The sequence below is a fragment of the Zootermopsis nevadensis genome, unplaced genomic scaffold (assembly GCF_977971745.1).
Source record: "Zootermopsis nevadensis isolate Lab colony 2312 unplaced genomic scaffold, Znev_1.0 Znev_ptg000010l, whole genome shotgun sequence".
Taxonomy (NCBI): Eukaryota; Metazoa; Arthropoda; class Insecta; order Blattodea; family Termopsidae; genus Zootermopsis; species Zootermopsis nevadensis.
In genome coordinates, this window is record NW_028259142.1 from 2,062,288 (window position 1) to 2,080,461 (window position 18,174).

Genomic DNA, 18,174 nt, shown 5'->3' on the forward strand with positions numbered 1-18,174 from the left:
CGTTATGGTAGTCGTTGATCTGGTGGCGCATTCTCAGGGCGGGGGGGCCTGGAAGGTGGGAGACAGACAGTGGTTTTTGGAAACTGGAGAATCTTTTATAAAAGAGATACGTAAATCATACGTGGATTCTGAGCCATTGACACAGAAGGAGACTCGACGTTCCAGCTCCGAAGCTGGCAACAAGCAAACCTCAAGCGATGTTTGGTTCGGGTGCAGAGATACTGACAGCAGTGGCGTCGATGTAGTGCGGTCGAAGGACGGTTCTGCCTCTCGAGAGCCGAAGACGGGTCCTTACGTCTGTACAGGATATGATGTGTATGTGACCAGGGAGCCGTGCCCCATGTGCGCCATGGCATTGGTGCACAGCAGGGTAAGGCGTGTCTTTTATGGATGCCCGAGTCCTCAGGGAGCGCTGGGCACGAAAGTCAAACTTCATACGTTGAAAGGTCTCAACCATCACTATGAAGTATTTGCGGGAATTTTGGAGAAGGATTGTGAAAATGTTCAAAATACATTCCCGGATAACTTGGGCATGCGCTGTTCAAGATTGTCTTGATACTGTAATGGCAGCGAGATCGTATAGTACACTTCACAACGAGGTTTGATAACGTTGGCAACACGTCGAGAGGTTGTTTGAAACTAATGAGCTTTTTAAAATAATCGTTTCAGTGTTTATGAAACTACGTTGTAGCATGGAGAGAAGCCTCATTTTACAGTCAGTGGTGGCCTTCTGGGTTGTCATGCCGCGTGGACTCTGGTACGGAAGATATCGCCCTGAAGATGGAGGCAGTAAATTCCTCCGAAGCTTAGGTAGCCACCAGAATACGCCATTGACACATTCACTGCCCCTTGAATACAAAGTGGCAACACCAACACGTCTACAGGTCTGTTATAGAGATGGGGAGAAGATTTTCTTTTTTTCAGAAACACGACAAAGTATTGTCTTTGTTGCTTTGTTCGATGTAAAAGACATGTCGCAAAGTCGAGGTTTGAACCCGAGACCACTAGTATACGAAGCAAGCCTCGTATGTACAGTGTGGTTCATACTGGACCGAAAAAAGTTCAGCACTGCCGAGTTATGACGTGTAGATTTCCTTACCTGTCTCAAGTGTAGGAAAGCTCGGTCAGAGACATTGAACTTCCCGTAGAGAGTGTGTTCCTGAAGTTCCCGTCCATGGCATTGACCGTTGTGATCGGCGTTTTTTGACGTAAATACGTCTATATTTTAGGGTCAGTGTCATTCGGCAAAAATGTGTAACGAAAAAGTGTAACTGCATTGTTATGTTACCTAGCAAACATCAATTGTTTACTCGGCATTGTTGTTACCTATAAAACATTACATTACCTTACATTACATTCATCTACCACAGACCCATCTTAAGCGTAACTAATTCAAGTTGAATAAGCAAAGTCTTAATCAAACTTTACTCAATTGTAAAGCATGTATAAAGGAAATATTTAGAATAGAGCCAATATACAAACTTCCTTTCCGTATAGACGTATTTACGTCAAATTCTACTTACCTTACATTACATTCAGCTACCACAGACCCATCTTAAGCGTAAGTAATTCAAGTTGAATAAGCAAAGTCTTAATCAAACTTTACTCAATTGTAAAGCATGTATAAAGGAAATATTTAGAATAGAGCCAATATACAAACTTCCTTTCCGTATAGACGTATTTACGTCAAATTCTACTTACCTTACATTACATTCAGCTACCACAGACCCATCTTAAGCGTAAGTAATTCAAGTTGAATAAGCAAAGTCTTAATCAAACTTTACTCAATTGTAAAGCATGTATAAAGGAAATATTTAGAATAGAGCCAATATACAAACTTCCTTTCCGTATAGACGTATTTACGTCAAATTCTACTTACCTTACATTACATTCAGCTACCACAGACCCATCTTAAGCGTAAGTAATTCAAGTTGAATAAGCAAAGTCTTAATCAAACTTTACTCAATTGTAAAGCATGTATAAAGGAAATATTTAGAATAGAGCCAATATACAAACTTCCTTTCCGTATAGACGTATTTACGTCAAGTTCTCCGGAACCGTGGTTCCACTGACAATTCTTTTCTCTCTCTACGGGAACTTCTGTACGAAATCCGAGTCCAGATATTCTTGTTCGATATCAGATAATTACGTCACAGCTTGAGCATTTGAACTGGTGTTTAAAAGAAAATTTTATTAACATTGATATGTTTCAGAAGTCTAGGAGTTTAACAACAGACGTATAAGTTATTTTTAAAAAAAAAAATGATTTCCGCTGCAACAGAATTTTATACTGGGGAGGAACGATTATAATTGTAACCAATCTTGTCTCGTTTTCAAACGGTCTAGTTTGAATCTGAAGTTAGGTTTGGCAACATTGAACCCACACTCCATGTTGGGTTGACGAGGCTCATCTGTTTATGGTTACGGACATAATTAATGCCAATTACTTGTCTTTAGTTCTCTTACGTCAGACAGTGTGTTTAAGAATGTGGATGAGCATAAATTGTTGTTGCCAGATCAGTGGAATTGTGGGAACTTTTTTTTTCCCAGAAAGTTCGAGACTTCCGTGTTCTGAGCATCGGTTCTTTAGTACGAAGAAATTTGAAAATTTCGTCATGAATTTTTATTGTTACGTCAGCCCCCATAAGATATACATTTCGATTGATTTACCTTTGAAGTCGGGAGCCAGTCTGTGTAATGTTTAAGAATTCGGTCCGTACCGCAAAGAAAACGCAGCACTTCTCCATTTTATTTAGTGTTCTGTCTGACGACAGGTCCATATGAACAGGATCCTTCCATCCTTTTCTCGGACTGGGACCTGTTCATATACGTTCTTGACAGATGATCCAGAAGTGGTTTGCCATTGCCTTCTTCTGTGTGTGAATGGAGTAATTGTTGGGATGCCACGGAGGAAAACTCCGTGTTGCCTAGACCACGGCCTTGCCCAACACAAGTTATAAATTCGGGCACCGCCGGGAATCGAACCCGAGACCCCCAGGATTACAAGGCCAGCGTTCTAACCGCTAGACCACCGTGGCCGTAATATCAGTAGCAGTGGCCAAGAATGTTTATCGTGTTCAGTGGCTTTAGATTGTGATAGTTCTCGCGAGGCTTGAAAGGATTGTGTGTTGTGCTCCCATTTTTGAAGGACGATCACTTTGTTGTAAGACATTTAGCTGTGGTAAAAGTTTTTAGAAAATTAAAATTAATTTAATGTTTTAAGTTGTATAGAAATGTAATTGTTATATTTGTGGCTTTATGGTGATAATTATCTGGCATTAAAACATGTAGTTGAGTGTTGCTGTTGTAACGGTGTATGCAACAATTGATTTTATGTTTATTAATTTATGTGCAGAACTTGGATGCTACTGAACTTGTAGTTAACAATCCCAGTTCGTACACAAATATTCTGACCTTTTTTTTTTAACCTTAGACTGCGGGCAAATTCCTGGATAATACCGTAAATTAGGCAACGTCCGGTTCCTTCCACATCCTTTCCAATTCATTATTCACCAATTGTCCCGTCGTTGTACCGTGTATAATCTGTTGTATTTACAGCGTCATTAAACAAACCACAAATAAATAAACATGCTTCAGTGCAGTAGAAGTATTTGTAGGTGATTAAATATTGAGCTTATAAAGACCAAATTCTATTTAAAGCATTTTACGATGTGGCAGATAAGTATCAAAGCGCGATGGTGGGTCTGGGTCTGAATAGGTCCGCAACAATGTTACTTACTGTCAAAACCCTAATTGTGTTCCGTTAATAATGTCTTGTTTAGTCACTCCAGGGTTTAAGTGCATTAGCTGTTGAGTTCGTTTCAACAATAGGCGAAGAAGACTTGGGAAATCGATTTATATCGAAAGTAACATACTTCTTTATGTGAAATAACTGAGTAATTCCAGTGAGTTGTATACAGAATTGAAAGGGAAATTATTTCTGGCTATGAATAGCTTTGCTACAACGGGTTCTACACGCCGATCAATGTCAGAACGTCGTATATTGTGTTCCATCAGTAATCTACAGAATTTTGAGTACACTTTCTACTTAATTTGACTTTCCAGAGTTGCCACATATCTAGATGGGAAAAATGTTTTTTTTTAACAGTAAATGAAATTCAAGGCTAGCGAGTTGGCAACGTTGAGAAGGACGCATATGGAACGTGTTTTTGTTTTTTTTCAGAGTACGCCTTTTCGTTCTTCATCTACGTTCTTTCATTTATGATTTCGCCGTTACAAAGAAGAAACGCCATAATGTACACTGTATGGCACGTGCCATTACGTCACCGACGTTAGTGGACTGTAATAGGTACACATGCACTGCCATCTGTCGGACTTCTTTCGATTATGTGTAACGGACTGCAAGCTGTATTTCTGGTTTTATAATTTTGCTTGTTACACTGTATCGTCCACCAACACCACTACTCTCTTTTAGTTTACGTTACGTATTTAATTATTTAACTAATTTTATTGTAATCGACTTCAACGAAAATGCACAGGCAGTCCAACGCTTGTGCGGGAAGCGTTCGTTTAGTGAACTACCTTTCTTGTCTTTAAACCATTTTCGTTCTGTTTCAGGTCTTAATAAAATCAGTGTTTGTTCCACTTCACACGTGTTAATTGTTCTCGGATCGCGCCCGTGCGTTTCTAAACGCTTTGTTAAAGGAAGGCCGTATCTCCTGTCACTTAAGCTTCCATTATTCACACCCTTTCCTGTTTATTTTACCGAAGAGTATTTTGGTACGTGTTTCCAATTCGGGTCGATAAATCACCACAGAGTAAAAGGTGAAATTCCAGTTAATTGCGGTGGGGAAGGTTGAATATTGACGTCAGTTTATGGGACTGTTGTTTCGTGGCCAGTCACAAATCGTTGTGTGAAACTCAGAGTAGCTCATTATATTCCCATTTTTAATTATAAAAAAATATAATTAAGCTTCAATCATATTATAAAGCTACTTTCTTCAGTGACAAAAAGATTCGTCTGTTTACTTCGCCATGTCTGCCCGTTGACATGTAATAACTCGAGAAGGTCTGAACGAATATTAACGAAATTTTGTATTGGGGACTTTTTTTATTAATTACTGATATATACCGACATTTTTTACTATTTTAGTTAAAATGTGACCGCAATACCGCTCTGCACAGGAAAACGTATATGTTTTTCTGCTTACCACACAATCCCCCAACCAGCAGCACAAGCGCGTGGAGGGGGGAATCCTTGATGACGTCATGACGCCCCACACATACAAAGGTTGTAGGTTCTAAACGTCACTGTCAACATTACCATAGTACAAATTGCGATAAACACGTCAGAATTGTACTATTTGTGCATTTTAAAACTTTCTGTTTTGTTCAAATTAAAATAGAGAATGATTTTACATTAGACCTAATTTAAAGATTGTGGAGAAATTTTCTATGCGCGTCAAAGCTGGATTCTGACATTCATGGCGGCTAGATCGATTGTACATCCAACGATACTCGCGATGCGATTGCTTCCAAGTGTCCCAAAAGGTTAACCGTGCCAACTGTGTCGAGAAAAAAATGTTTTAAAATAGAATTTTGCAGTAAGCGTTGCATATTAAACATGTGTTGTGTGAGGCAAGTCTGGGCTATAATGCCCTAGTGTTTAGAACATTGCGTCTATTTCCGATTGCCGCTGGCGAGAGGTCTTGGCGAGAATATCGATGTTCGTAAATTGTGAAATACTTACGTTTTAAAATAAGGCAGACTTCTGGGTTGTTCCGCCGTGTAGTCTGGTAGAAGTTAACCAAGTTTCAAAAGTATCGTCCTGATGGTGGAGGCAGCAAGGACCTCTGAAACATCGGTAAACTCCTAACAGACTACACGGCGCAACAACCCAGAAGTCAGCTATCTTCATTTTCATCGTCGTTAAAACCGCAAATCGTATTCGTTGAGATGTAAGGACATGTAGTCGGTGTTATTGCCAAACCTTTTCATAATTGCATAAATCAGTGGTATTCAACCTTTTTTGTTCTCGTACCCCCAGATATAAATTCTCTTCCAACTTCGTACCCCCAAATTTGTTGGTGTATAATTCAAGTTATACATAGTATATAATCTACATCTAAAATAAATTAAATAAATTACATTACTGATTATTCAGTGTTTATCATAAAATAATATATATTTTTTTTAAATTTCACGTACCCCCTAAGATGTCTTTGCGTACCCCCAGATATAATTTCTCTTCAACTTTGTACCCCCAAAGTTGTTGGTGTATAATTCAAGTTATACATAATATATAATCTACATCTAAAATAAATAAATTAAATTACATTACTGATTATTCAGTGTTTATCATAAAATGTAATATATATATATATTTTTTTTTTAAATTTCACGTACACCCTAAGATGTCTTCGTGTACCCCCGGGGGTAAACGTACCCCAGGTTGAATACCACTGGTCTAGACTACTTATGAACTGGTTGAATCATTGACGCCTTATTTATGCAATTTGATACACGAGATAGAATTTACAGCGATTTAACGAGTGATCATGAGGTTTGGCTCTGAAACCGTAAGAGATGAAATTTCCCCGGACTTACGTAATGATCGTGTTTTGTGGTTGGTTCTCTCTCATAAAGATGTAATCTTCCTTATATTTTGACATTGCCTTCTATTTAATGCGCTCATTAAATTCCCTTAATCACACTTGTTTTTTAATCCGGTTACGAACTTATGAGGTAACACTGAAGGTCACTCACTACTAAGCCCTCGCCTCATCCATTCTTTTGTTCACAATCGTGCCCTAGGACGTTCAGGTGTGGGGTACTTGCCATGAGCTGCCTGAGTTTATATCTGAAACGCATCACTCCAACGAGCAGAACTGCTTGTTACTGAAAACTTGGCGAAGACGTTTATATTTTTTTACAGACACCCCTCCCCCCACCCTCGAAATTGATCCATCAGTTATATTCAGCGTTAATTATCCGCTTCGCTGAGTTTGGTGTCTCTTAATTTTGCGTCTCAGGACCTGTGGGACGCGAAACTGTCTCTCTCGTCGTGTGGCTTCATCGCCAAGGGACACTGGAGGGAATGGAGGCTTCTCTGGTCGAATCAGAAGAATTTCACAGGCGTAGATGAGGTGGGCTGGGTATTTAACACGCATGGGAGAGATGAAACTTCGTAAAGATTATGTCACGGAACGGGGAATAAGGGTGCGTTTTGGTAAATGGGGGTTGAATATAGGGTCCAGTGGCTGGTAATGGACCCTACGGCTTCATAAAAAGAAATCGAGAGACTATTGGCTTTCCCATGAATGAATCTATCCATGGAGTGTTTACGAAAAGAATGCCTTTGGGGTCTTTTAGCCGACCGAGTTTCAGACGCTGTTTTAAGTGGGACTCGTGTCTCTCCCACTTCAGAAGTTTGCACTCTTGCTACGTTTGTGTTCTTGCTGGTTGGAAATTAAAAATTACTAAAGTTGTTAGCTGCCACTGACCTGAACGCCTGTTCTGAGTTTTATGAGAATCCGTCAGACGGACTGACACACACACACAGCCACGGATGTGACAACGCTAGGTTGCTTTTTCTTAGATCGTAAATTAGACTGAAAAATAACTTGAAAGCCACATCCGTCCTGCGGACCACAGCCTTGTCACTCCGAGATGTTTCCGTGTCAGGGGTGCATGGTGAGCTGAATTGGTTATGCATTCTGCAGTTTTGTTGCCCTCAGTCTTCATCTGGTGGACGTTTCTTCGGGATCGTGCCGTGGCCGACGAAACTGTGCTCGGCGTCCGTCGTCTGTTCTCCGGATAATATTGTCGTCGTGTTACTTCCTCGTCAACGCTGTGCGCTTGGAACAAACTCAACGGTTCATATAACGTCGAATGACCCATCAAAGCAGCCAAAGAAATTGAAAGAGGAGCGACGGACAGACAGACAGAATCTGTAAAGCGGCTTTTATGGTCGTAATTTTCTGTGTTATTTGTAACAGAAGTAATTTTATTTACATTTATTTAGTGTTCTGTCTGACGACAGGTCCATATGAACAGGATTCTTCCATCCTTTTCTCGGACTGGGACCTGTTCATATACGTTCTTGGCAGATGATCCAGAAGTGGTTTGCCATTGCCTTCTTCTGTGTGTGAATGCCACGGAGAAACCGGGGAAGCCCCGGAGGAAAACTCCGTGTTGCCTAGACCACGGCCTTGCCCAACACAAGTTATAAATTCGGGCACCGCCGGGAATCGAACCCGAGATCCCAGCGTTCTAACCGCTAGAGCACCGTGGCGTTTGATGATGAATATGTGATTGTAAAAATCAAGTGGTTGATTCTGACTTAACGACCCGTCGTTTTTCGATTAATTTTGTAAAGACGTATGCTTGCTTCTTAAATTATTGAGTGTGTTGGTTGATTAAATTTGCGGCAAAACAAATTGAGAATGTTTTTGTTACTGTTCAGTTTAAAAACATTTGACCATTCCGCCTGGTTTCAAAGCATTACGATCGGATTACATAAAATAAGTTTAGATGTTATTTTGTGTGTGTCAAACGTGTTCTCTTAACTCAAAGGAGAATAACTCTTTCAAGCAAGAACGTATTTGGGCCCGAGAAGAATACTGAATGTGCACGCGGAAGGAGAAATGTTTCGACGGCTTTGTCGAGGAACGCTAATGGTCTGCGTGCTGGGGCGTTACGTAAGAATAAGACGGCAGGTACTCGTTGTGTGGGTGGTGTAGAACCAACTGGCTTCTTTTCAAGATCGGCAGGAGTCCCGGAAAGAAATGACGTCATCACTCATTCATTACGTACGTTTGGAGTAATTATAAATTTTGTGACGTCGTATGTTTGTTACAGTGGACCGCATACGCGTTTTAAACTAATTTGCGTGTTATTTTGTGCGTTTGGCTATCGGCTCGCATAGAATTAGTTGAATTGAGATGAAATTTCGTACGGAAACTACTTTACGGCAATTCTGATTCTTATCCACGTCGGTCCATCAATTTAGCTGACGTAATGAAGATAAATGATTCTATTTCCGTCTCTCATCAAAACCGCATGTGGTGTGGGCTACGTATTTATTAGCCTGTACTTAATTTTAATTTATAAAGTTTTCAAGTTGTGCTTGGACCACCGACTGTCACTGAGGCCTCCTATACCGTCTGATTTTTCGTTGTTTTATTCAGTCCCTCCACACAGCCGACGCCTTCCTACCGCGTCCTTTCCAATTCGTTGTAATCATCAGTCAGCACGCTGTGTTTTCTGACCTAACAATTCCGCCGTTAAATAAACCAAAACTTAAAAACGGTAAATTTATGGCATTTTTGTTGTCACTCTCGCCATATGCATCCATTCAAACATCCGCTTCTTTGTGGACTGTCGTCTCCAGAAGCGTAGTCCTTGGCAGATCGGGTGGACCTTGTCAAATGTATAATAAGGCTTTAACTCTGTGTTTGCAACTGACTCCACAGTGGTTCGCCCTTCTTTCATCTGCATGGTAAACAGGCAAAATGAGACCCTTCTCCATTGCTTCTTGTTTGCGTTGGTGATTCACATGATTTATGATCTCCCTAGCTTAGCTGCGAATGGTCTTTTGACTCCTGGTCATTTGTAAAGTCTTCAGTTTTTGACGTAAATACGTCTATATTTTAGGGTCAGTGTCATTCGGCAAAAATGTTACGAAAAATTGTAACTTCATTGTTATGTTACCTAGGAAACGTCATCTGTTTATCAACAAATAATAATAATAATAAATAAATAAAGATGTTCTAAATGTAAAATCGAATGTTTCGATAAGGAACATCACATGATATTTTAATTATCTTAATTTTAAATTATAAATTGTGAATAGACGGACAAGAATAATTAATTAAACAAATAAAAAACAAAGGAAATATTTAGAATAAAGCCAATATATAAACTTCCTTTCCGTATAGACGTATTTACGTCAAATCCTCCGGAACCGTGGTTCCACTATCACCTTTTTTTTTATAAACAAATATAAAACGGGGAAACGATAGAAATTTAAGATGAATTAACTTGAACACGAAACTCCACCAGACGATGGCAAAATGTTTTCTTTGTTAGAATACGTCGGTTTCTAGCCAGAAATGCATTGCTGTCGGACATCCGCACTGCCAAGGTCAAAGCTTTCCTCCGGGGTAGCGAACATGAACGATTATCTTACAGTGAAATCTCCTACCGATAGCTCAGAATTAATTATCACTGAAGGTACACTTTCTGTAGCCTCGGGACGTGAAGTTGTGGGTCTTCCCTGTCGTTTGGCACTCGGGAACAAAATATTATATTACGTCATCGACGTTTAGTACTGTTATTTACGGGTCAGCCTGTACTGAGACGTTAATGTATGTTATTAATGACACGGGTTGTGTGTGTTTGTCCACCGTATTATCACAACAGAACTAAACCCATCTACATTCTGCTCATTGTCATGCCATCTTGGTTCATAGTTAGTACTCTCCCAGAACGCGTACCCAACGCTGTAAGGCCGACCAGTTCCAATTACCAAATGACAGCGATTTCAATGGCAAGACACAGTGAGTATTTTGTAATCTGTTTCAGTTTCTACAGGCCGTGGCCAGCGAGAGCGTTCTTCCGTTGCCCAGAATGAGAAGTGTTTATTAATATTTCGTTTAAGTTCTTAGTTTATGTAAGACTTGAGGTTATCACAGCGGTGAGTATGAAGATATCCGTCTTCTGGGTTGTTGCGCTGTGTAGTCTGGTAGATGCTAACCAACGTTTCGGAGGTCATACTGCCTCCGTCATCAGGGCGATGAGTATGAAGATATCCGTCTTCTGGGTTGTTGCGCTGTGTAGTCTGGTCGATGTTAACCAACGTTTCGGAGGTCATACTGCCTCCGTCATCAGAGTATGAAGATTTCTGTCTTCTGGGTTGTTGCGCTGTGTACTCTGGTTGATGTTAGCCAACGTTTCAGAGGTCATACTGCCTCCGTCATCAGGGCGATGAGTATGAAGATTTCTGTCTTCTGGGTTGTTGCGCTGTGTAGTCTGGTCGATGTTAACCAACGTTTCGGAGGTCATACTGCCTCCGTCATCAGAGTATGAAGATTTCTGTCTTCTGGGTTGTTGCGCTGTGTAGTCTGGTCGATGTTAGCCAACGTTTCAGAGGTCATACTGCCTCCGTCATCAGAGTATGAAGATTTCCGTCTTCTGGGTTGTTGCGCTGTGTAGTCTGGTAGATGTTTAACAACGTTTCAGAGGTCATACTGCCTCCGTCATCAGGGCGATGAAGATTTCTGTCTTCTGGGTTATTGCGCTGTGTAGTCTGGTCGATGTTAACCAACGTTTCAGAGGTCATACTGCCTCCGTCATCATGCCTCCGTCATCATCATCGCCCTGATGATGGAGGCAGTATGACCTCTGAAACGTTGGTAAACATCGACCAGACTACACAGCGCAATAACCCAGAAGACGGATATCTTCTTAGTTTATTTCACTCGACACGTGATAACGTACATAACATTGGAAAATATGCAGTTAATTTGATTCTATGTTAATCAGACTTTTAGAGGCTATTTCTTGAGAAATTGTGACCTTTCTTGTGAGGGGAAACTTTCTATCGCGTTGGATACGAGACTGTGTGCAGAGAATGGGCCAAGTTCTTACTGTGTTGCAGGCCGGATGCCTGCGTTCGTACATTCCAAGAAAAATACTTAATACGACCTAAGGGTAGGAACCGTCGGTATACAATGCGACCGGTAGGTTTTTCTTTTAAGTGGTACAGCCCTGCTCAAATATTCGTTAGCGCCCTATCTTCTGCGTGTCGGTTCACGATTTAGACACCGCTTCGTGTTCGTAATGACCATTAGTTTGACGTGTCCTACATTTTTTTTAGTGTTTCCTGACTCCGTCCATGCGGATTTCCAAATGATTCATTGAAATTCGAGACCGACGCTTGAGAAAAGAATCGGGCGGTATTCCTTCGTCATTAACGTGGCTACCTGCAGGTTGAATGGCCGAGGTTCTGTTCCTATTAGGGGCTGAGACTTTTTTTTTTTTTGCTGCCTTAGGCCCCCGAGAAGTGGGTACCGCGGGCCCCTCACTGTTAATTTTTCAACATGGCGCTAACTAAATTTGATCCCTAGTTCGGCATTGAACTGTGTGTCTTGTACAGTCCTTCGTGTCGCAGCTAATACAGTTTTGCCACATTTATTAAACATCGTGCATTGCTTGTTACTTCTTAAGCGGGTTAATTCCGTTGATTTGAAGATTTAATTATGAGACCAAACGACAACGTATGGTTGGTCTCGCGAGGATGCTGAAAGTTCCCTTCGGTGACTCTTGCATCGTAACACGTTATAAATTAACATGATGATACGGATTTAAACCCGCGATTCCATCGTGTTTCCGGCCTGGGACCGTCAGTTTCTGGCCTACGTTCCAAGTGCTTTGTACACACAACAGAATGCTCATTTAAACGTGTGTTCTCTCTTTCACGGTCTTTGAGATATTGAACTAACTAATCGAGTCAAAGAAACTGGTTCTAGTAGCAGTTTGGTATATAATAGCTTAATGACTTGTGGTTTGTCATAGTCGCTGTACCAGGAAACAAGACGCCTTGGGCAGGAAATGCCTGGTGGCCTGCAGATTACTTGGATCAGTTCAGTGTGTTAATCCACACAAAATAAATTAATAGGTCTATTCATCCCTTCCTCGTTTCTCACCTTTATCTTTCGTGTGTTTCCTTCGTCCGTTCCCTCCTTCAGGGCTTTGCACACGGACGTTGAAATAAAGGCATTGTCGGTGTCTTCTTTTCAGTTGGGAGATGGATTTTGTTGAGACAGTTGGCGTGTGCTCTAGGCTGATACGTCGAGGTATGGATTTTGTTGAGACAGTTGGCGTGTGCTCTAGGCTGATACGTCGAGGTAGGGATTTTGTTGAGACAGTTGGCGTGTGCTCTAGGCTGATACGTCGAGGTAGTGATTTTGTGGAGACAGTCGGCGTGTGCTCTAGGCTGATAAGTCGAGGTAGGGATTTTGTTGAGACAGTTGGCGTGTGCTCTAGGCTGATACGTCGAGGTATGGATTTTGTTGAGACAGTTGGCGTGTGCTCTAGGCTGATAAATCGAGGTAGGGATTTTGTTGAGACAGTTGGCGTGTGCTCTAAGCTGATAAATCGAGGTAGGGATTTTGTTGAGACAGTTGGCGTGTGCTCTAGGCTGATAAGTCGAGGTAGGGATTTTGTTGAGACTGTCGCTTTAAGCGCTTTTTTTGCTAAGATCAGGGGCAAAGCGTAGAAATAAATTTTGGTTCTCTCCACTTGTAAGGCAAAGATAGTTGAAAGCACAATTTCACAATGGTCGTCGTGCGGCTGTTTCACTGCTCCTGCGCGCACACTGGACTTATATTGTCGTGATTATGACATGACCTTGGCATGTGAGTGACCTCAAACCGACATGAATATTATCACTCAGATTCCAGCAGATCGACAGAAATGTGCTTTTATAAAAATTGCTACCAAATGACCTAACCAAACCATCGAATGACCTTGAAAATTTTGAAGGCCTCTCTTTGAAATACCCCGAGACTTATGTTGTTAAGACAGTGACAGGACCTTTACTTGTCTGGGACCTCACCTATACGTTAGTAAATTTCGGCAGAACTAAGAAAGAAAAATTCTTCTTAAATTAACCTAGGAATTATATTTGTCTTCATTCAGCAAAACTTAGGGTTGATGTCGTGAACTTTAAAAGACATTGACAGATACGTGACCTCAACATAAGTATCCCATAATAAGAAAAGTTAAAACGATGCAAACTTAACTAAAGAATGATCGAGATTGAACTTGCCATGTTTGCATCTGCACCACAGTTTTTTCGCGCAGTTAGCTTGAGTAGCGGCCTAACAACAAGGTTGACCTTGACTGGAGTCTTACGGGAAATGTTGAGGCAGTAGGTGGTTATTTTACTTGCTTTAATTACATCCTACACGTCACAGGGTCTGCTCTAATTAATGTTTTTTTTTTGATTTGTTCGAAATGTCAGTAGGTCAGATATCATATTTTAGCTATGAATCATTTTAAAATATGATATTTTTAGGTACACGTGTTCTGGCCTTCACAGTCTGAAACTTGTTTTCTGACGCTGTAAAGTGCATTTGGCGAGATTGGTGACCTACATTTCACATATTGGTGCCATAGTTTGTACGAGACGCGTCTGCATGATATGAATTTGCATTCAAATGACTCCCTCAGACTTTTGTGACTTTGAAGTTTGCAGAGATCTTCTGGGTTGCAACGTCGAGTGTGTTTATAGGTAGATACGGATCCACTTCTGAATACGGGGGCAGTTCCTACCTCCGAAACGTCATTCTTAATCTGGGCATCGTCTCCATCTCACTGTATCCCCTGCGCTGCTAGCAGCGGTGGAATTGGCTGAAGGAATTAACTCACTGTTAGTCAATCGCTGCCTTCAATAGGCTATGTTCCTTTCCACGTGTACGCGTTCTTCCTTCGCGTTGGTACAGTAGCAGCAGCCAGACGAAAGACCGCGGCCCTTCCTGAAAACAACCGTGTTTTCCCATGTCGAACTCTTGTTTTGAGGTTTTCTAAGGCGGTGAGTCCGAAGATGGCTGTCTTCTCCTGGGATGTAGCGCCATGTAATCTGGTAGAAGGCAAACTTCTACCAGACTACATGGCGCTACAACCCAGAAGACATCCATCTTTATTGGTCAGTTTAATAACATCTAATCGTCACGGACTTTTATATTTATATTTAGTGTAGATTCCCTTGACCCCAGTGATTAACCCTCTGAAGCTCGAAGGTCGTCTAAACAAAGTTTAAAGACTTGGCTCTTAACTCTGAGTTAGCTCAACGTGTCTCCATGACAACGTTTAGTTGATTAATGCTGTTTAGGGAAGTAATCGATGTTTATTATGAGGATCGTTCGAAGCCTTTGAATACGTTCTGTGGGGAAAATGCCAGAGTTATTGAATGTCTAGGGTAGGTGTTCATAGATCAAAACTGAACCTTAGATGGTTAGAAATAATTTGGTCTTCCCCGTGTAGGATATTCTTGTTTCAACAGACGCTCGGACCGAGCACACTTATTCATGTTAAGATAGTGTAATTGCGTCATATTGTGAATTTTCTAACAATTATTTATTTTAATCCGTTTTATCACAATATTTAAAATTTCTTATAATTAAGATAATAAAATATCATTGATGTTCCATATCGATTGATCGATTTACATTTTGGAACATCTTTTACACAACATGTTTCAGTTTTTATAAAACCATCATCAGGTGTAAATTATTTACGAACTTAAAACTCAAATATGATTCCATTTGGTGATGTTTCATGCCATTTGTTTTTCAATTTTGGGCGAGGTGTTGTCTTTTCTTAAATTTTATCAGATGTACATATCGGTCATAGATGTAGGAGTGATTGTTCCGATATGTCCAGAAGTACGACTGTCATTGTATAGGTGTGGGTCAATACTGTTGTTTGCCTTCATTTTGAAACTTCGCGTCTCACGAGCTGTGTGGACTTCGCCGACGTAGTCCGGGAATTCAGGAGATTACCAGTTTGTTATTGAGCTGTTTCATATCTGGAAATTACAGGTAAATAATTTCCTGTGAGTTTCTGATCGTCGTTTTGTTAACTTGTCAGGATACGTGTCTTATTGATAATCTTGAGAGGAAGTCGGTAACTCTTAGCGATTCCGATACGGTACGCTTTACGGCCTCACTAACTAGCAGACCCAGTATTGTAATGGACTGTTGTTGTAGGAAACGGAAATGGGGGATTTCGTGGGAAAACGGCCAGTTCGAACACCGAGAAGCAAATTCTTATTGTCTCTCTTTTTACGCTGAACGTCCTGTTGATGTTAATATAGCGTTGGAGATGATATGGTACGATATTGACGGATGATAAACTGAGGGGTGGGGGTGCGGGTTGTGAACAACCGTGTCAATGTGTAATGAATCTCCAAAGTTTCTTGCAACGATTATCTTTAAATAGACTGTTAATATTCAAAATTGAAACTGTAAACCATGAGATTGTTCAGTATCGTACACTTTTTTTTTTAATCGATGCTGGCAATTACGTGTCCCCCACTTTTTTACGGAGATGAGGGGGGATTAATTGGGAACATATAAAAATTCCCGCCTTGCCGAACAAATTTTGTGAGCTACGACTCAGGTGTTTTTTTCCCCCCTAATCGTAATGCATTTACGTACATTTATAAAACAGTGGATGTCCCAATTTGAGATATGTGGGTCTGCGTGAGAATTGGGTTCTGAGATAAATGGGATATCTAAGAGAAGTGCGTGGTTTAGTAGCACAGACAAGGCGGCACTCACCCAATGAATTACACCGCACGGAAGAAGTTGATCAAGGAGGAAGCCGATAGCCTAACACATTAAGAAGATAATACAGGGCTAGTCTAAATGATGTCCCCGATTTTAAACACGTGTTACCCACGTTTAATGAAATTCAGATGCACAAAATTGGAACCGATGGAAAGAGAAACTCTCCAAGTTTTGTTTCAGTACATCACGTGTGTTCAATGTGAGCCCCTTTGGTAACTCGGCACACATTCAGCCTGTAGTCGAGTTCCTCCCAGACACGTTGCAGCATATCACGATCGATTACTGCAATGGCTGCGGTGATACGCGCTCGCAGATCAAGCAACGTCTGTGGTAAGGGTGGAACGAAGACTCTATCTTTGAAAAAATCACAGGGCGTCAGGTCCGGTGAACGTGGAAATCCAGGACACAAAAGGCTCCCCCGTCTTCGATGGCAGACATTTTCTCTCATATCGCCCCTGGCGGCGAACAGTGTTACTACGCGGCCGCGAAGTATTTTATTATTATTTAGTGTTCTGTCTGAGGACAGGTCCATATGAACAGGATCCTTCCATCCTTTTCTCGGACTGGGACCTGTTCATATACGTTCTTGGCAGATGATCCAGAAGTGGTTTGCCATTGCCTTCTTCTGTGTGAGTGTGAATGGAGTAATTGTTGGGATGCCACGGAGGAAAACTCCGTGTTGCCTAGACCACGGCCTTGCCTAACACAAGTTATAAATTCGGGCACCGCCGGGAATCGAACCCGAGACCCCAGGATTACAAGGCCAGCGTTCTGACCGCTAGACGACCTCATCTTATTATTATTTAGTGTTCTGTCTGACGACAGGTCCATATGAACAGGATCCTTCCATCCTTTTCTCGGACTGGGACCTGTTCATATACGTTCTTGGCAGATGATCCAGAAGTGGTTTGCCATTGCCTTCTTCTGTGTGAGTGTGAATGGAGTAATTGTTGGGATGCCACGGAGGAAAACTCCGTGTTGCCTAGACCACGGCCTTGCCCAACACAAGTTATAAATTTTGGCACCGCCAAACATAAACTTGGAGAGTTTCTCTTTCCATAGGCACCAATTTTGTGCATCTGAATTTCATTAAACGTGAGTAACACGTGTTTAAAATCGGGAACATCATTTAGACTAGCCCTGTATAAGGTCAGGGCGTGTTTGGATACTTACTCTCACCTTGTATTTGCGTTTTGTGGGGAACGGAATCATTACTTAGAGAATAGCGTGTTTTACCGAAAATCAGTAGCATAGATAGGCCTGCTAATTGACTAATTTCGTGACTGTTTACCGGTGACATCGGCTTGCGATAGTAGCTCACTAACGACTGCTGTACGGCGGAGTACAAACTGGGCAACAGTTTTGCTTGTAACTTTGGTATGTTCTGATAAGTGTAAACATTTTACAAAACACCCCAGAAATTAATTTGAAGCAGCGGTTTTGAATTACTGGGAAGTTGTAACATTTTTTCCTGAGCCCTGAAGATAGATAAGCACCGCCCCAATATTGACTGGAGTTTGTGCATAAAATGAACACAAAAGCGAGAGGAAGTGTCCATCCGTTCTCGTCTTTTGTCGAGAACTATTGATCTATTTCATCGACATTTCGACTTTTGGGGCTTTCATCGAACGTTGTCTGGCGCATTTGAGCTCAAATCGAACTTCGTTACGCTGCTTAAGAAAGGTCGTTCAATCAGAATGATATTTTGACACGTTTTTGAGCGAGTGTGTTTAACGAAGAATTATTTAGATTAAAATTAAATTATTTGGTTATTCCGTCAAATCACAATGTATTTAAAATAAGATAATTAAAATATCATTCTGTGTTCCATATCGAATAATCGATTTACAATTGGAAT

The 18,174-nt window shown here is 41.1% G+C and overlaps 1 protein-coding gene across 5 annotated transcripts in view; it reads left to right on the forward strand.

Annotated features, from left to right (window-relative positions):
* Positions 1-18,174, forward strand: part of gem (transcription factor CP2 like gemini) — an 83,456-nt gene that overhangs the window by 13,788 nt on the left and 51,494 nt on the right. The window contains exon 1 of one of the 5 annotated variants that reach the window (XM_087346204.1): positions 10,424-10,520. The exons of the other annotated variants lie outside the window; for them this stretch is intronic. The gene's annotated coding sequence lies outside the window, so the exon portion shown is untranslated. Of the gene's footprint in view, positions 1-10,423; positions 10,521-18,174 lie in introns of those variants that run through there. 5 annotated transcript variants of the gene reach the window in all.